This window comes from Agelaius phoeniceus, chromosome 1 (assembly GCF_051311805.1).
Source record: "Agelaius phoeniceus isolate bAgePho1 chromosome 1, bAgePho1.hap1, whole genome shotgun sequence".
In the NCBI taxonomy this organism is placed as follows: Eukaryota; Metazoa; Chordata; class Aves; order Passeriformes; family Icteridae; genus Agelaius; species Agelaius phoeniceus.
The window spans coordinates 128,374,168-128,395,023 of NC_135265.1; the positions used below are offsets into that span (position 1 = coordinate 128,374,168).

Below are 20,856 nucleotides of genomic sequence, written 5' to 3' on the forward strand. Positions count from 1 at the left end.
TTTTTGTCCCGTGCTGCCAACTCTTCTGTTTATTTTGGTCTATGCTTTTGGTGTATAAACCATCCATAGAGTTGGTTCAGCCTCCCTGTTCACTTCAAGACTAAATATCTCAGTTCTGCTCTTCTATTCTTTTTAGCCCCTAAACCCATTTATACTGTATTTCCAGATACCCTTTAGAAATATTTTCATAAAGGCTGAGAGAGCCATAGCACCTTTAAAGAGGAGTTATGCTGCCTCTGGTGGTTCTTTAACACCCATTTCCTCACCTCGTTCACAGGGGATGCAGACTGTTCTCATGGGGCTCCAGGTCAGTGAATGTGCTGGTGGGGGAACATGGTCTAAGATCAGCCCTAAGGGTAGGAAACAGCCTATATCAATTCACCTTTAAAAGAATTTGATAAAAAAATAACCATAAATTGGCAAAGAAAACATATGCATTTCAGAACTGTTGACTACTCTAACAGTTTACAGAAGCTGTTCTAGATCTTGAGTAGCTCTGAGAATTAGGCTCAATACATAAGCAAAGCAATTTTTCAATACCTATAGGAAACCACAAACCCCAAATACTAATGTCTGCAAGTAAAACAGAAGAGTCAATGGCTAAAAATTTAAATGGTTGCTAGTAAGCCACATGCTTTAAGACTTTATCAAGGCACTGTCAAATCAGAGAAAATCACGTTTGCATGAAGTTGTCACCCGTCACGTTAGATATTCATTTTTATTTATTGGAGCTTCATCTCTTGTGCAATGAGTGACTCAGGCTGCTCCAGGATCCAGCATCTTTCACAGTAATGGGTTCACTAAAGCTGTAGCACTGCTCTTGGCTTCTGCTCAGCAGTTGGCCTGAGGTTACAAACTGTACTGTTTATTGAGCCTCATTAAAACCACTGTCATGTGGAATCAGCTTTGCTTGGCTTTAAGAAAATGTAGAATTGCCTAAACATGCAATTGCTTTTGAAGTCAGAATGCTAAGTTTGTACCATATTCCAGTGATTCTAATAATGATTCTAATCCTATTCCATGAGCAATAAATGGTCATGTGTGTTTGTTGGTTTAAAACCTGATTCTGCAAAGGCAGTATTTATACTAAAATAATTTGAAGTCAGCTTGCAATTAATGTTGCAAAACAATATTTTTCTAAGTAACAAAACTCAAATCCTAACCCTGCAGGAGTTGTAAAGGCATTGTATGTGTCCAATACTTTTGGCAAGAAACAAATGAAGTATTTTAAATTTCGTATTTAATGTTCAGTTCTGGCTGGCCTGGAGTGTTTATTGAGCTGTTATCTCACATACTATAAAGCACTGACGAAGTGGGTTCTGCATGAGTGCTATTAAATATCCTCAAAGTGCCATTACAACTGGCAGCCTTTTTGTAAAACAAGACCTTAGCAGCTTGTGATATGCAGTAATTGATATAACAAGCCTGTGATATATTATCATAGTGTTCCTGCTCCAGAAGTGGGGCTGGCTTCTTGGAGATACTGAGGAGAAAAAAACTTTCCCCTAATATGTTTGTACATTCCCTTAGAACCATTTTATTGGTCCATCCAGAAAGGAAGTGTTAGAAAAGAAGTCTGACAGAAAAGGGTATTTAAGCCATCATTATAAAGATGGAACATGGTTAACAGTTTTAAAGTGGCAGAGGAACAGATTTAATAAACATTTCTGAACCTTTTTTGCCATCATAAATTGTGATAAAAAACAAAAGAGAAAGAATGAAGTCAAGCTACAATAAGGAGATAATTCTGAGCAGTAACATCAATTAACAAAGAAATCATCCAGGCATTGAACTTGCTTCTGCTAACATCAGCAGCAAAATTCTTGGCAATTTTGTAAGATTACATCCAGTGCAGGAAAATTAAAACTTCCTTATCAAACTAGATGCTGTGGTAATTTCCTTTGGGAATGAGGCTCTTTTTTTTTTTACTGAAGTTATTCCTATCAGAAACGATATTTGAATGAACTTTCGCCTACAAAGAGAATGGACTTCCCTCTCTTGTATTACCTAAAACTATTCAGAGCTGGAATTTAGCATTAATCTATAACTTTTAGATGAAGGTCTAAACTCATGACCAGAAAGCCCAGTGTTAACTAACTGGGCAATTGTCATGGTTTGACACTGGCACAATGCAGAATACCCTCGCCCTGGTTTCTGCTGTGAGATGTGACCAGGAATAAGCAAAGCAGGCTCCCACTTAGAAAAAAAAATTATTAACTAAACTACAAGGGAAAGGGAAAAAAAAACACACAAGGAAAATGAAAACTTCAGAAATACATCTCCTCCTCTTGCCCACCAAATTCCCAATACAATACATCCCCCAAATCATCGACTCTCAGTCTAGCACCACCCTTCAGAATACTCAATCCTCAGTTCATCAAGAGGAGGAGGAGTCCTTCTTGTGCCAATGGTGACCTCTTCCTTTCATGTCCAGCGCTCTCACCACTGAACACGGACCAGAGCTGCTTCTAGGGTCGACTTTTAAGGATGCTTCGTCCCACTCCAAAAAGGCACAGTCTCAACTTTGGGACATCTGTCCCCCCCATATTTTTCACCCCTTGGGGCTGAGGGGTACCCACACCGAACCCTCTTGGTCCTGAGGCATTGCCTCCCCCTAGAATGCAGTCCCTGTATCACAAGGAAACATGGCTCTGTCCATGGCTACACAAAAAGAGTCCAGCATAAGCTACTCCATCATCTCTTCCACCTGAGTTCTTCTCTATTTCTCTCATGGCCCATTTCCTCTTATCTTTATCTCTCTTCTCATTCAGCTCCAGGAGATTAGAATTTGTAAGGTTTCCATCATCCAAGAAAAGGGTTAAAAATCTGAGGCTCTCTCTGTCCAGAACTCCCACGGCTGCCCAGCCAGGCACCTTCTTGCACTCCCCCCTTCTCCTTCTCGGCCGGCCACTATTAAATTTCAAGGTGGCTCAAGCACAGGCACAGGCTCGCTCTCTGTCTCTCCTGGGTGAGGGTGGCTGCCCGATGCCTCTCCGTGCTCCTCCACCCATCCATCCTGCAGGGGCCTTCACCTCCCTTCTGTCCAGGGCCCGGCCTACCTCACCCGGCCCCATGGCTGCCCCTGGGCCTACCTCACCCGGCCCCATGGCTGCCCCTGGGCCTACCTCACCCGGCCCCACGGCTGCCCCTGGGCCTACCTCACCCGGCCCCATGGCTGCCGCCCCTGCCCCGCCCAGCCCGCAGCCGGGCAGGGGAGATCTGAACCTTTCCCTGACAGGAACCCAAGAGAGCCTCCCAGGGGAGAGCTCTGCTTTAACCCCGTGTTCTCAGAGGCGGATCCAATGTCCCAATGGCCACATTAGGTGCCAATATTAAAATCTGAGCACCCATTGGCCTGACCACAGCATCCCAGAAAACATATTTCCTGTCAAACCATCACAGCAATGCATGTGAAGGGAGAGTGGGGACCAGAAACAGGAATAAAGATATATTTGGTATCTTGGGGTACAGCCACTGGGAAGCATTACCATATTCTCATGGACTCAAATTACCTCCATAATTTGTAAATCCAAAATTTCTTAATCCATTCTTCATTTTCCTTCTTTGAATTCTCTTCACTTCATCAGTTTTCACATTCTTTCCTCTACCTTCCAGGGATCTGCTCTACACTACTAAACATGTATGAAAAGAAGCATATATACCAAGCATATATGTCAGTCAGAAAAAAAATCAGACATATGAATTTCATCTTGCATATGGAATACTTGATTACTCCTACATTTTTATGTAACTATTTTATGTCCAGACAAAGTGGAAGCAAGGCTGTGAAAATTCTCTGCTAGCTTGCTCACAGGGGAAAATGTAGTGCTTTCTTTCTTCTTTTACTCTGAGTTACATTCTTCTTCGTTACCAAGTGAATTTAAGATTCAACAGTGCATCAGGAATTAGCTCTTCCAATGTGACATTATCTTTATATTTAATCCAGTGTTTTTCTGACTGCTTAAATTTTATGTCATTATGTTTCTTAACTGTAAATCATACTCTCAAGTAATCATGGTTTGCAAGCATGAAATAACCAAATCAATTCAAGTATCCTTTCTCCAGATGAAAAACAGAACCTAAAGGAAGAAGTGGGTCCAGCATGGTTTATTGTCCTCCACTAATCCAGCAGGCCGGAAAGAACTGTGAGAAAATAAATTCAAAGCTCTTCGATGTCATGTTTGGTATAATGATATCAATCTTGTCTTTTCCTTTTCCTGTTTGAAGAGTTATGCAAATTTCTTTTAATCTCTCTATCACTGTGATCATTTCAAGTGAACAGTAATCTGATAGTCTGTTTTATAGCCTCTTTGGAATATTCTTAAAGGTCTAGGCCTTTTTTTGCTACTATATCAAAAGTGGCTATTATTAAACTCCAAGAGAGAGTTTAAAAGTCAGTAATTTTAATGAAAGAAATCAAGAAAACTGCAACAACTCCACTCTACTTCAAGGTGACACATAATATATTAAAAAGAATTGGCAAATCAAAGAGCAAACATATGATGGAGATGGCTCTGCAGGAAGCAGTAATAAAGCAACACTTCAGCATTGAAAACCTCAACTCTCCTTTCATTAGCCCAATGAAGCAAACATTTAACTATTGTTTAACAACAAGTACAAATGATCAGAAAAAAAAAAACAAAAACTCCTCTATTAGATGAAGTAGTTCTATGCTGAAATAAAAAGGGTCTCTATGACCCAAGAAAAACTAAAACAAAAGAGGCAAAAATAGCAATATATGTCTTCATCTGGTGAGTAAATTTTCATTCAGTTCTACTTAAACACCTCATACAGAATATAAATTATCATGTTTTGATTGTGGTCCATTATTATGGCAGATGAAATGCCAGCTAAGGTGACTCATTAGACCTTCATCTAAAAAGCTTTTCCTTCACTACAGAAATGGAAAGTGAATGGAGTGGTGGGCTGTAACTATGATGTCTGCCGTCCCCCTTTTGCTCAGCCACGACTTCAGAAGTGACCTTGGCTGATCATAATGTTTTCAGAATGGTTTATCACTTTCTGCCACTTTTTTCTAGCATGAGTTGCATGATTTAGCCCCATAGCATAACAAGAACTAAAACACCACAAAAATCAGTTTACAAAACCACTGTGAGAATAGGGGTCCTGTTACTGACAAGCAGCCAGCACCCATGAAAAACCCAAGGAAAGCTCCTTCCAGACCATTGTTAGCCAGAAGTTTCACCCCTTGAGCAATGGAAATTTTTCCTGTAATCCTTAGAAGAAACATCACACTGTCTTCACAAAATCCTTGGTGTTTCTTTACTGCTAATAAATGTGAAGGCCTTTTTGAATTCCCTAGAAATTTTGCCTCTGATATCAGCTCCACACGTTAATTAACTTTTTGTGTAAAAAAATACATGCATTTTCAGTAGCCATAAACAATCACCTTTTAAATTCTTTAAAATGTTTGGGGCACTAAGTATGACTCAGAACATAAAATGCACTAGGGCAAAGTGGATTTAGGTAGCCTTCCCTCTCTGGTTTTCTTCCTTTTCAGTCACCTTCTTCATTCTGTGGTCCACTATTCAGTTTTCCTTTTTCTATTTTTACTTCAATTTTATTTTCTAAATTGAAACACTCAAAAAAACCTCTAAAACTTATAACTATGATGTAAGACACCTGGAATGTTTTCCCCATATTTTAAAAGTTGCAATTTCTATCGTCCTATGTCTTACCTTAATAAATAGTCCTGAGTCTACTCATTTTTCTAGAGCTGTCAAAATATTTATACATATGTAACTTCTCTGTCCCTAATTTTCATTCACTTTCTCTCCTTTCACCTCTTTTCTCCATCTCCTTTCTTTATTCATTCAGTCTTCTTCTCGGCCCTCATTATTCGCTGTAGCACAGTGAAAAAAAAAAAAGCAGAATACTTATAATGAACTAGTTGTGCTCAGAAAAGAATAATAATAGAAAATTTAATGACAAACAAATTAGGAAGTCATTAGCATCTGCAGGTCTGTGTGGCACTGAGGTGTAAGATGCAGTTCTCGCTGAACAAAGCTCTCTTCTCCCAAACAGCAGTACCCTTTTTAAGTCCAGGATCCCCATGACAGCAAGCCATGCCATCCATGTTACAGAAAACATCTGTCATGGTCTTTAACAGCAAAAGACTCTGCACAAGCACAGTATGAGACAGAAATCTGAGCCATATACTCGATTCAGTATGTTTACTAAATACTGCATTCAAAGGTGGATATTAGATGGCTCTTTCACCTCTATCTGCCAAACATTTAAAAAAAATTGATTGGATAAAACTATCCATCCTGAAGAGCACATTAGCCCTGAACATGCTGTAATCCAGATTTTTTGCATGGCAGAAAGCTGCCCTCCCTAAACTAAGGAAAAAACTGAAGGACATTATTTTACACTTGAATGCACCAAGTAGTTTCTGTTGAAGCTAATGCACTACTCACAGTGGCAACTGCTGCTCTTCATAATAACCAGCCATGGTCACTGGGTACTTTAGATAATACTCCACATTTGTGTAACACCCCATACACCTCATAACAAGTGCCATACTTTGTGGCACTCTCCCATGACCTGGGCAGCAGAACATTTAGCTATCCTGTACTTTGACACCTACTCACAAAACAGGGCAGGCCACTTTGTGGGAAGCTGAGAGTGTATACTTATTGTACCTATCATTCCCAATTCCCAAATCCTACAGATCGTCTTTCTGAGGCCAAATGTCACCTCTACTTCTTCACATCCAAAGCATACTCAGAGAGAACACCTCTCACCTCTCTGCTTTCCTATCTATTTCCTATCCTAGCAACTATTTCACTACCATTATGTGTAGAAAAAAGGGACAGGGGGTTGGGTTTTTTAATAGCATACAAATATAACTCTAAATTTCAAAAGGAGAGAAAAACAGAAAAACTGCACTGCACAAATATTAGAATATATATAATTTTTAAAAGTTCCCAAATATCTGACAGTAGGAATGAGATTTTTACGTACATAATGCAATTTCTTATTTTTCTTATATTCCCGTATCCCTGGTTTTACTAAAATGCAACGTTTTAAATTAAAAGGCCTCAGCTTCTTCTCTTCCTTGGGAGACATTCATAGATATTCCACTGGGAAGGGAAGAGTAGTGCCTGAAACCAGGTGGCAGCAGACCTATTCTGACAGCTATTTCTGATCTTATTTTAGCTGAGAGGACCCACCCAGATCAATGGGTTACATCTCTCTATAGTGGCATGTGGGTGCAGAGATTTCTCTCAAGGAAGGGGAAAATGATACTGCAAATACATGCCTGAAATTGCTGGAGGTTCATGAGGCTGCAATATTGCTAGAAGTCACAGGCCATCAGCCTTTACATACATAAATCTGAGAGATTTTCATAGAGAAGGTACAGCACACAGTTAAAGCCTTTTGCAGGCATTACAAGGAAAGCCATTTGATCTTGTCACGACACAAATGCCTCAAAACATGACTTCACTTGGCTGACTGCCTCCAGCTAATGATGCAAGCAGGAAGAACCATCTGAGAAATCCTTAATCAAAACACTAATTGAAAATGTGTTATATCCACAGGTCAAGGTCGACTTTTCTCCTTATGAAACAAGACAGCCAAAAGGACAATTTACTTAAATCAATAAGCAGTAATACCCACAATGATTTACTGCAATAGTAGAACAACATGCACATTTAAAAGAAGACTATCTCCTCATCTAGGTTACAAACCTCTTTAAAATAGAGCCAGAACAGCATTCAGTTTCCTTTGGTTGCAGTGAATAGTTTGAAGGTTGAAATTACATTCTCTGTTGATCACTGGAAGACAGAGATAGGGACAGACTATTGAAAAATTTCAGTGTCCTTTTGGCTGCCTTCCAGTCCCATCTCCAAGTGGCTGCTATTCTATTTAATGTAACTGGAGTCTACCCTTAGGATGAATATCTTTCTTCCTGACAGTTTTTGTTCTTTTTCAAGGCAGGGGAACAGCCACAGCCCAACAAAGACTGCTTCTTGAAGCCTCAGCCGAAGGGCTCAGGAATGGAACAAACAGGGCCAAAACACTGCTGCATGACTATCTTACAAGCAAGTCTCTCTACACTTTCACTGAAAATACAGGCAATATAATAACTGAAGTTAGGATAATCCCAGAGACAGGAATGTTTATCAACTGAAAAGATTTTAAAACAGCAATGGGTTTTGAGGAAAACCTATTCCCTATCTGCAATACCAGTCAGAAAAAGATACAGTCTTGCTAAAAGATTGTACACTTGAACTGCTTCTTGTAGGAACAACACAGACATTTTTAATAAGACACATGCTAAACAGGCTGGTTGCATTTAGAGCTTCAGAATTTTAATCTGGGATTCCAGAAAAAAACCCAACCTGCTTTAAAAGTCTTCAAAATCTTCACCCATAAAAGGTTATATAAATTCTCTAAGTGGACAGCCCAGGGTTAATAGCTAACATAATTGCAGGTTGTTTGTACTGACCAGATAGTAAAGTTATGGCAGTGCACAGGTTCAACCCACACACATCAGTTTGTGTCTAACCTACACTGCCCATGGGGCACACTCCACTCTGTGGTTCTTTTGCATGGCTACTGATTCCAAAATTAGCCAAGCCCCAAACTGACCATTTTCTGCAGGCAGAGTTACAAGCTTCCCTGGCCTTCAGGCTTCACCAATTACCAATGCTCCTCATGGACCTTCTTCCTGCTCTGCACTGCAGATATTTGTGCAGCACAGAGGCTCTGAGGCACACAATAAATTGGTACCTTCTGCTTGTTATATCTGCAAGAAGAAAAACACCGAGGAGTTTAGCAGACATTTATGCTCCCCAAAATAGCCAGGACTGATTCACATTTACCCTGACTCACATAAGTTATCACAATCACATTACTTTCAGCAAAAACATCAGTTAAAGGGAATTTGTGTCAGGGCCACAAGCAAAGAACTCTTCCATTACAGCATGCCTGTGCTGGGAAGTTGTTAACATCTACAGCAATTCCCTTAGGAAATGTCAACAGCAGCACCAGAAAAAAGCAAACATATTTGTTTGTCTAAATATTAAGAAGAGCCTGGAACAGTTTCTAAAATGTCAACAAGAAAACCACACTCCAAAGCAGCATGACTTCTTTTTGTTGCAAACATAAATAATTCTTATGTTAGTTTGGAACATAGTCGACGGGGATTCAGCCTGGGTACCAGAGTGAAGCAGATATTTCCTCTTCACAGTATGCAAGGAACATATTAATCATGGAAATAGAAAGCCTTTTGAGGGAAAGAAAAAAGATACTATGTCTCTTTGGTATAAGGAAAGTAAACATGTAAATATCATGCTTTTAGATAAAGAGGGAAGTCTAAGGGATGGCTAATATTTGACAGCTACTGTGATAGTGTTTTCTGTACACAGTGAATGGTGGAATATCTTGCACTTAAAGTACTGGTTATTTCTTTTACATACTGCATAACACAGTCACAAGACCCTAGTACTGACAGTACCATAAGACTCGGTACCACAGTCACTGACCCTAGTACTGCACTAAAAAATCCCACTTTCCAAATTACAACACTCTTAAGAAACCTTCCACATTTTATAATACATTAATCATTATTCAGTACTTTAGTGTTCTTATTACATAATAGATATAATATCATTGTTACTTATTATTTTTATTGTGTGATAATTAACAGTGCTGAACTCGCTGGTTGCATGCTTTTTTTATTGCAAATAGCCCCATATAAAATCAGCTGGAAATTCATTCCCTTTGCACCTCAGAAACAACATTCACCTGTGTATCAGAGAGCAAGAGGCTGCAGATCCCATCCATTCCATCTGGAGAGGAGAGAAGGGCTGCAGTGTTCAAAAGGAGGTTTCAAGCACAACTGATATCCAGTACCAACAGGCCTGGGATTTACTCTTTCCATAGAGTTTTAGTAAGTAGGAAGTGGCTTTAGAATATGGAAATAGAAACCACACCACAGCCAGGTATTGTCCTTTATTCAAAGCTTGTTTCTTACCCTGGAAAATATCTGGAAAAGACAAATCATCTGCAACACTCTAGATAGTCCCATATGGTTCTCCCTTCTCTAGCTAGCATAAGGCAAGCCCTTCTTGAGCTCTCCTTTCACTAAATCCTCTGTTAGCTACATCACCTCTCCACATCCAGGCATACCAGCTAAACCCTATTTAGCCCTGTTTAAGCTAAAACGTCTCTACCATGTCTCAGCCTTCCTGGAAACTGCCAAGAGAGGACACAGGGCCTCCACCACAGGTTGTGTGATAAACTGTTTTTGTCATGGGATTTTCCACTTGAGAGTCTGGGATACACAACATCATCTGATTCATTTAATATAAATAATTGACAAGACTCCTTCCATTTCAATAGTTTGTTTTCTATTGCCTTTATAAATAAGGACAGAACTTTAATAGAGTATAAATATGCAGTTGTGCTTCAAATATTTTAGGAATTTGCTATATAAAAGTAAAAAAAAAAGTCCCCATTAACAATAAAATGTAGTTATTCAGTCACTGTAATTTTCCATGCTTATCACATCTCCAATGATTTACAGGTTCTTTCCTTTTTTTACTTTTCTTAACAAGCAGAAGGATATTTTTCACTGCTGAACACTTGAGCTGGAAGCTGAAAGTCAGGTAAGATGCTTACTCATCAATTAGTAATTAGGATTTTGCAGGTCAAGTTCTGCACCAGTGTCAGCTATCAAGTTACCTTTTACTGCAGCCTTGTTAAATACTCTGTACCGATACTCTGAAGCCCATCCATACCCTGTACTGATAACCATAAATGTAACTACCTCCATCCATGGGAGCTGATGGTTACTAGACAGGAAGAGGACAGGTTAGGAACAGAACTGAGTTCAGCTCTTCATCTGAGTGTGTGCAAGTGAAAACAGAGAAGAAATCCACTGACTGCCCTCACAGCTCTTAATGCCTCGCCTTAAGCAGGAACAAAAATCCCACTTCCGTGACTTTTGTGAACAGCAGACATGAGACAAAGGCAGTTCTGTCTTTTTGTTTGGAAGAAATCCTCAATTTCACTTGGAGTTAAAAGTATTGAGAAAAAAATTATTCCAACTCAACAGACAGCAATGACAGAGCAATGAATTCTCCAGTTGGTGCTCACATTCTTCACAATATAGTGACTTGGGAGGAAAGAAAAGCTGATACTCGGCACCCATACCAAAGGGAATAGAAGGAATCCTACCTCCCCCGCCTCACACATTGATGCTGTATCTCTCCTGGATCCTGCTGATAACATATGCTCCTGAGGCATCTTCTCCTATTATCACAGACAGTGCAGACATGCTATGCCAGCCTTCTCTAGTATTCCTGATCTCCTATAAACACCACATGGTTCCACACATTTAATATGCTTCATATCTTCAAAAGGAAGATATCATTTGGGGAATTTAAGGGATTGTACTTAACTCAAAGGAGGTTTATGAGCATTCTTGCTTAGAAGGTGTTTTGAGGATGAGCTATCTAGGAAGAAAGACCCATTAAATTGAGTAAGATTATTCTCAACATACTTTGAATAGAGTAAGATGATTACTTTTTTTCTCAGTTGGGCCCCTCAGATCTCTAATTCCCACTGGAACAGAGGAAATATGCCCAGGAAAAAGCCACTATTACTATTCCTACCTGTGACTACAACTCAGCTAGAAATTCTGCTGCAAAGAAAGACAGCTGGCAGCTGAGACAACATGGTTCTGACACAGAGCAGTCTTGTTTCCAGCCTACAGTCCCTTTATGCTACTGATATAAATATATTTTTCAAATAAATGAGTGAGTCTGGTGCCTAAAGATTACAGGGGGCAGGAAAAGACCTTCCCACCTCCTTGACAACATTTGGAGTCTATGAATCTCTTTATATTTCTCTTTGTGCCACTAAAAAAGCTTGACAACAGGATTGAAGGTACCTTTAAAGTCAAGCACGTGTGCTTTTGTAGAACTAGGAACAAAATGTGAAGTTATAAGTATAGTGAAAAGGAATTATTATTTGAAGTAAGTCTCCATTTAACCACATTTCATCTCATTATCACCCACATAGCATGCTCCATTTTCTCTTTGGAAGGAGGGGGCATCAGTCCCACTAGATAGTCATTCTTTTTTAATTCTTTCAGGGCCCCAGGGAGACACCTGAAACATAAGGAGGAAAGCAACTCTCCTATTTGAGGCAAGAAAAACACAAAAAATGCTCTCACTTTGTGAGAAGTTTCACTTAAAGCAGGACACAAACCCAAAATGTCCAAGGAAGGGCTGCCCAGTAACAGGAGGGATAAGCAAAGGTGGGAAAGAAGCCTCTCATATATGATGCCTTTTACCTCCACTACTGGAGATACTGGACCCAGCCCTGACATACATCAACTGCTGCTATACACTGACAGCAGTGCAAATCCCCGATTGTCTTGGGCACCAGCAGAAGGCAAACATGAGACAATTGACAGGGACACCTTTGCCAAAGAGTTTCTTCTGCACCTGCTATCCCCAGAACATCAGGAACCAGCAGAGCAAACCCTTCCAATGGGTAATACCAATGCACTTTACTTATATAAAGTCCCAGGAACTTTCTTTTCAGTGGATAAGAACACACCTGCTGGGCCCATCAGCATCCTGCAACACAACAACCTCCCACCTCGAGTCTGTTGAGTCTGAACGTGTGATGGACAGGCAGTAACATAAGTCTGTGCCAAAGGATTTGGGGGAATACATACATCTTTTTAAATATGACCTTTTTATTGAGATTTTCAGTTCACTTATTAGAGCTCAGTCAGGATGGCAACCACAAACCAAGTACAACAACATTTTACCAAGAAGTCAGCCAGATCTGCAGACTTATAGGGAACAGAGCTAATGCTACAGATCATTAACTCTGTAGTTAATGAAGTTCTGAACCAAAAAATACCCCAAAATGTTAAGGGAAAGCTGTCCAGGAGAAGACTTGAGCAAATTCTTCACCAAGGTCACTGTGTGTTTGGTATGCACTTAGTAATGCTTTCCTGTGTGATCTATCAGTCTAGAAGACAATGGGCAATGTAATGTTTATGACTTAGACTTGGTTTAAATCAAGACTTATTTAGTTAATTTCCCAGAAATTCAAGACACATTCAGTCAGTGTTACATCATCAATATGTCTTGAAGTAGGGAACACAAGGTTTTGGAGCTGCTGGCTGAAGACCCAGAAAGCTCTGTGCTGACAGCAGAAAGAGCGTAGGCTGCAACTGCTGCTCATTCTGGAGTTACTACATTATGAGTTGACTTTTATGGTCAAACTTCTGCCATCTCTATTTCTGCTTATTGCACTCTGCCCATCTTGCTATATCAAAGTTTTGGAAAAAGTTCTGATCAGTCCACCAGCTATTGTTTAGAAAAAGCCAAACACCCAATCAAACAAACAGCACCACACTGGCTAAATAAGACTCTTATTTCAGCACATAGAAACATGTTTTGTGATCTTTCCAAGGCCCTGTTTCTATAGAATTTAAATATATTACTAATATATTTAAAAATTAAAAATTAATTAAAATTAAAAATTAATTAAAAATTCTAAATATAAGAAAATTGCATCTTCCAGGAAATCAACCAAGACCGCTGAAATGCAGCAGGAATTACAGCATAACTCCTGACTCCCAACATAACATTTCCAGTATGTTACAAGAATATTGGTTACACAGGCTCATCTTTTCATTCTGCTAGGCCTAAGACTGCTTGTTGCCCTAGAAAGGGCACATTACAGCATAGCCAAGATACAGCATAAATATTCTCAATTCACAAGCATTGTTACATAAAATTGTCCAAAATGATGGCACATAGTTGTAGAATCACAAAAGAGTTTAGGTTTGAGGGGACCTTTGGCACTCACCTGCTCTAAAACCTTGCTCAAAGCAAAGTCAGCTTTGAAGATAGGACTGACTCTGAAGTCAGGATGAGAGAGAGCCTTGTCCAGCCAACTCTTGTGTGTCTCCAAGGAAGGACATGGACAGTAGGTCAAGACAAGTCATTATTTCCTCAGCTCAGTACCCATAAGACAGCACCAAAGTACTGGGCCCAGCACTTTGGGCTCCCCAGAGAGAAAGACATTGAAAAAACCAAAGCCAGAAGAACTGGTTTCTCCATACAAAAGACACACTATCAAATAAAACCAGTACCAATTTTTGGCCAATCGTACAGACAGTGGCCTTTTTTTTGTCATGGGAAAATACTGCTTTTTAAGGTTCTAAGAAATTATTATATAATTTAATATATAAGTTATAAATGCATTATTTATATATTAAATTGGTATACATTTATATATTTATATATATTAATATTATAATTGCTATTAAAGAACATAATTTATACATTCATTTTTAGTTATGTTATGATTTTTATATAATTTTCATATAATGAACATAAAATTTTATTCATTTATAAATAAATTAATGTATAAATTAAATAATTTCTATTAAATTATGTAATCATTCCTTAGAAACTTATGAAGCAATTTAACTATATGATTAACATAAACTATATTATTCATTTATATTTAAAATAAAAATATACTATTTGCCATTTCTGACAGTCAGTTTCTGGTTGTCCCATTTCATTTTTTTTTCTAGTAAGTTTATATTCCAAACAAAGACACTGCACTTTAACCTGATGCTTCCAAACAAGCACACCTCTTGTCTTTCATGTTTACTTTTACTCCCAAATCCTGACCAAATTTGTATATTTAGAGGTTCCTAGATTCAGTTTTCAAGCACATGAATTTTTTTGGAAAAAACCTCCAGCAAGGAGACATATAATTTGCTTCAGTGTCACAGTCCCCTTTCAAATATCAGAGAACTCTTACCATGAATAACTTGTACATATCCCAGGGGAATTTTCATAGATATTAAAGGAAACTATTCAGCCTTACACAATGTCCTTGAACCATACTGCATACCACATTTTTATTAATTTCTGTACAGCTTCAAATGTCTGTTTCATGGCATATGTAATAAACATGCAAAAGTACCTGCTTCTTTCTCCCCACACTAACACTCACTCACAGAACCCAACAGCTGCATGTATGAATAAAGATCAGTTATTATGGTTACCAGAGAGTCAACACAAAATACGCTCTCACTTGGAATGTTTTTGAACACCCACTGTGTGTGGAAAAGCAACAACGCATTACAAAAAATATCTGGAAATACACAGTGAGACCGCCGCCACAGCACCCCCATGTGGGTCAGGATGGCCGAGCGGTCTAAGGCGCTGCGTTCAGGTCGCAGTCTCCCCTGGAGGCGTGGGTTCGAATCCCACTCCTGACATCCTCGTTTTGGGGCGCAGGCTGAGGATTTCGGCTTTACCTATTACCTAATTTGGAAAAAAAGCGGCTGAGGAAAGACTTCATCGCGCTCCACAGCTTCCTGAGGAGCACGAGGGGAGGTCCTTCTCTCATCGTCCTGGTATCCACTGACAGGAAGGGCGGAAATGGTCAGGAGAGGTCTCAGCTGTGCCAGGAGAAGTTCAGACGGGACACTAGGATGCATTTCTTTACTGAGAAGGCAATAAAACACTGGAACAGGCTTCCAGTGAGGTAGCCAATGCCCAAAGCCTCTCAATATTTTAGAGGCTTTTGGACAATCCACTAAATAACTTGCCTTAACATTTGGTCAGTCCTGAACTGGCCAGGCAGTAAGATGATCACTGCAGGTCCCTGCCAACTGAACTTGTTATTCTATTCTGTTCTAGTCTAAGATTTTTAAATGGTGTCTTAAATTAAAATGGAAAATCTAATTGTTTCAGCCTAAAGCAGGAAGCAACTCGTAGTGCAGCCCCCAAAATGGGGTGGGGTTTTCCTTGCTCTCCACCACCATGGCTGCAGCAGCCCTGCACCTTCCCAGCACTGCTCTGACACTGGGTGCCAGGCCAGGCACCTCACCCTGCAGGGACAGATGTCACTGCCCTGAGATGGGCTCCTGCTGCTCTAGGGAGTGGCACCCACCTGCCAGGCAATCAGCTGCAGGGTTTTGACACTGCTCAAGCAGCAGAAGAAGGGGAGTGAGCAAAGGAGAGCATGAAAAGGAGAAGGCAAAACCTCTCTCTCCCTTTTTTTTGCCAGAGGTGAGCAGTTATTTTTGTTCTAGATGTTTTCTAAAACTACAGCTTCCAGCTCAGTACTAGGTGCTTTTTTCTTACTTTTAACTTGCTCTCCAAAATACCCTGGATTTTGCTTTGTGTTCTTGATTTTTTTAAGATTTAAGAACCTCTCAAAAGCAGATATGAATCAGTAAACTAATTAAATTTTCATGTTGTATATTTAGAGTTAAATACACATTAGGTGAAATTCTAGAACACAAAGTATTTCTGAGAAGCAAAACCACAAACAATAGTCACAAGAACATTCTTCCTATGAAGGCAGGACAAGACTAAGATTTTTAGTTAACGTTAAATATCCAGCACTGCAAGCCCTCAGCAGGCATACAGTAATGACCTCTGAAAACACATAACACTAGATCATTATAAATGAGCAGCTAAAATAGGTGAATCAATGAATTATCCCAGTGGAAGAAACAAACAGGTAGTGTTTTAATTATGTGATAATAACACCAACTCTGACAAAGATAACTAATTCCTTCCATCTGCAAATTCTACTAAGTAATCCTTGAGTAGAGTGCTTACCCGCACAAAATACTTCTCTACCATGCTTTGTGTACAGAGGATCTATATCTGTTTTTCTCCAGAACTTAACCCAAGGGGTGGTGTTAATCCATCCATTCTTACTAGGCAAGCAGCACTACAGGCTGTCAATGCATACAGGGATGCTTTCCTGTTGTCATTATAGCACAAGAGTTCTATTATCATTACTTACAAAGGTTCCGTGTTGCTAGAGTTTCATTCCTCCTTGATGGTTCTTGCAGGGAGCTCCTCTAGGCACTGACTCTTCCTTGTCCTCACAGCAGCCAACTGACTCCAGTTCCCCTGCAGCAACCAATCCACTCTTTTATAACACTCTTCTGATTGGCTACAGGTGTGGCCTGTTAACATCAGGCCTGCTCCTAATCTTTAGTAATTGGCTCAGCTGCAACTCTTTAGGGGGTAAGATTACATTCCATACCACCTTCATTTACCCATACTGTATCCCCCTACACTTTCCTCTGCTGAACTCTTAAAGTGTTAAACTCCACATTCCTGACAGCAATTCTACCACTATTGGAATTATGGAAGCAGCACATTTGCCTGCTATGAACACCCAGCAAGTCCAACGTGTCTGGATCTGCCAAACACAACAAGATCAACAGGCAGCCACCTAAAGCCACCTAAAGCAGTAACCCTGAACTCCGAAGTTGCAGAACTTGCTGGTCTTCCTGTGAGATCCATTTTGGAAAAAACCTGAAAACAAAACCATTAAGTCCCACCAAGACAATTGAAAATAGTAGTGTGTTATCCACCTTATAGAGATATCAAATCAATATTATTAGAAGTAATTTGATCTAAACTAAGAGAGTAGACTCTTCCTAAAGTTTGAAGAAAAAAATATGACTGAGGTAGATATATATAAAGATATACATATAAACCATTAAATAATTAAATGTCAGAAGATAAACAGCAACTTTGAGGTCTTGAACCTCTGTAGCTTCATTTCAATTATAATATGAATATTGAGATCATATAAATCAGCCCAGGTGTACCTACAGTATGAGATGGTTTAAGCATCCTAGAAAACTACAAATGAGAAAACCATTAAATAATTATGCATTCAAATACCTATTCAGGACTGTAGCTTTTTTCTACAATCCCTTCCTGACCCTACTTTGATCCCCACTGAGAGTCTTGCACGGGAGGCAGAGAGAGAGAGAACCACAAAGGGCTCTGGCCACCAATCAAGATAAGAAAAGCCTCAGTTCCAGTGACAGTTCACAAGTTGCTTCAGTGGTCCTAGGATTCATCCCATGATACAAATCTTGAGTGAAACAGCAGCAACATTACAGAGCCACAGGATAAAAACTCTGCAGCCTAGAAATCTTCATAGTTTGTAGTTAACAGTATTTCCCTTCTAGTAACACATTGAAATGGGTAAATAATATATGCAGATAAAATTTCATTTGGATTTTCAATATAATCACAAAATAAAACATAATATTCTTCCAAGCCAACTCTTCCATAATTACAGACTATAAGAATGAACAAAACTAAAGAGAGAGGAGAGGGAAGATTAAATCCTAGGCCATCATAAACAACAGAGACCATAGGACTTCATTAAGAAATCTGTATAAAGTTCAATTCCTTTTTTCTCAGATCATTTTTCCTGAATTAAAGGCCTGAACAGAACAGAATAATCTGTCAAATTCTTCATTAATGTTATGTATGTAACAGTCACTTTTACAACTATGCACCAAATCTCAGCAAAACACACGGAAACTTACAGAATGACAGAAATTAATTCTCTGGAGACAAGTCTCTTCCTATAAATTTGCTTTCAGAAACTTTCACAAGATGGACTAGACAGAATCTAGAGAGGTATTTGAGGGGAAAAAAACAATCACTTTTAAAAAAATCTGATTATCAGCATGCATGCTTAGTATTTTATAATGAAATGCTGATATCTGCACTCTTTTATATAGAGGCTATTTAGTGAGGCTCCTCACATGAATAGGTTTAGCTCTGCAGTCAATTTGAAACTAAAATAATCATATCAGCTAGACAAGATCTTCAGATTTAAACAACTTTCATTATTAAAGGAAGCACATGATCAGCTTTTTCTGAGATAGAACCTGCATATATCTTATCCAATGCTGGTCACAAGGATTGAGACCAAACTCTCAACATTTGCATGTGCTGTGAATATTTCCTGTGAGAAAATGTCACAAGGTGAGAAGTACAGAAAAATGAAGAGCTCAGAATTTTTTTCTCTCTATAGCCTGGTGCACAAGGCAGTGCTTCTGGTAAATAAGATACAGAGAATGACAAATCTTTTTCTTTCTCTTTCTCTTTCTCTCTCTCTTTTTTTTTTTTTTAAGAAAAGGACTATACACTTTTTCAACCAAATGTATTTCAGGGTGCCAATGCAAACAGAAGATAAAAGACACAGAAAGCTGCTGTGCTTTACCAAAGGCTAGTTTGCTTTAAGGAAGCCTCTATTAAATACAACCTTTAAATTAATAAGGAATAAGGATTCCCTTGCAGCTGCAGCCAGAGCTGTACATGTGAGCAGAGCCCTTATTGACCAGAAGGGGAAAGAAGAGAGGCAGACTCCACACTCTGTGTGAAATCCCCTCGAAGGGGTTTCAGGGAAATAGATAATTTTTTGGGCAAGCTGAGACTCTACCATTACCACTACTGCATGTGAGGATATTTCCTCATAGAACTTATTCCTTCAGATAAAAATTTTTCTCACGAACAAATGGTTATCAGCAAACTTTCCTCCTCCTGGCTTTATGAATGTTGCCCATGGACTAGGGGAGAATACAGCCCAGAAGAGACCATCTCATATGCCCATCACAAAGCATAATAGATACCCAAATCTGATCTGATCTTGCCACTCAGCATGAGTCACTGAATGACTGAAATAGATGGAAACTACTTCCAGTATTTCTCTCCTGACACCAAAGCCACACATCACTTTGAAAAGATTTAGATGAAGTTCACACAATTATCTGCTAAGTATGTGGACACTGAGGGAGTTTTGAGATATCTCATTACTTCTGCTGCTCATTAGTGGATAGGACAGTATATTTCCAACACTTTGTGGTTTTCAAAGGTTTTTTTAAAACCAAAGTAAAAAGAATAATCAGTATACCACAGCTCACCTGCTCCCTTTGTCATTGAAGCAAGCCTACACTGACAGTTCAAAGCATGTCTGAATTTGCGTTTATCTTTGCGAGAAACAATCCATTACCAGCCACTAATGATCTTTCTTTTTGCCCTAATGAATCTGCCTTGAAAGGAATCTACCTCGGGTTCCATGCTGTTCACAATTATTAAAACATGAAAACTGGATTAACTCTGCTAAGGACATTGATGGTTAACTCTGATGTTAAATAAATGTCTGCTTTATGAACTGGAACCAATTCAGACCATGCAAGTCAATCATTGTTCTAAAGATGAAGCATGCAGCACCTCATCTCTCAGTACAAGCATCCTGGATCTCTACTGGCATCACTCATACTGCAGAGGGGCAGGTCCAAAGGATAGTTTTGACATGAGGAAGTACACGTGCCTGGAAAGTGAAAGTAACACAGAGCTGTTTCTGATGGCACAGACACCCTTGTGACAGCAGAGGCAAAAAGCTACCTGCCACAAGCCATGCATGCATCTGGGTCTCTTACAGACAGACATGGACAGAATATGGGGCAGTTTGTTATTCTTTCTGCTGCTAGTGCTCTTCATAAAAATTATTGGATAAACCAGCATTTTTTGGTAGGCATGCCTGTCCTTAAGCCAGTCTTGTTCCCTTTTCAAAAGCCACATTCCCCTTTCAAAGATAATGCTGTTTTTTTACTGTCAGCCAAACCACTAGTTGTTTGCTGCTAGAAACAGTAACCCTTATCTCAGGGTGTTAATGTCACACTCAGGTTTAACTGGAATTAACTCATTTTCCTGTTGCTTCAGTGCTAGTGCCAGTGCTAGGCTAGGCTCTGGCAGCTCCCCCTCTCCCCAGCACAGCACAGCATTAGTTGGATGGTCACCATTGCTGCTGCACAGCTAAACAGACTCCTCACCAAAGCACCCAGGATCTTCAAAGTCTCCTCAAAGAGAAGGGCCCTCCCAGCCTTACATCATAGAACTGATGAGAAAACAAAACTTCTTGCAAAATCTCAGTGTCAGGACTCTTCCTGGGCTGCCTTGACTGGATCACAGGTGTAGCTGCATTGTCTCCTCT

The 20,856-nt window shown here is 39.5% G+C and overlaps 1 protein-coding gene and 1 non-coding gene across 12 annotated transcripts in view; one reads left to right on the forward strand and one right to left on the reverse strand.

The window, feature by feature from the left end:
• OXR1 (oxidation resistance 1) overlaps positions 1 to 20,856 on the reverse strand; it is a 355,773-nt gene that overhangs the window by 197,900 nt on the left and 137,017 nt on the right. The gene's annotated exons all lie outside the window — the stretch shown is intronic.
• TRNAL-CAG (transfer RNA leucine (anticodon CAG)) lies at positions 15,219 to 15,301 on the forward strand. Its single transcript has one exon. It is a non-coding gene; the product is annotated as a tRNA-Leu (tRNA).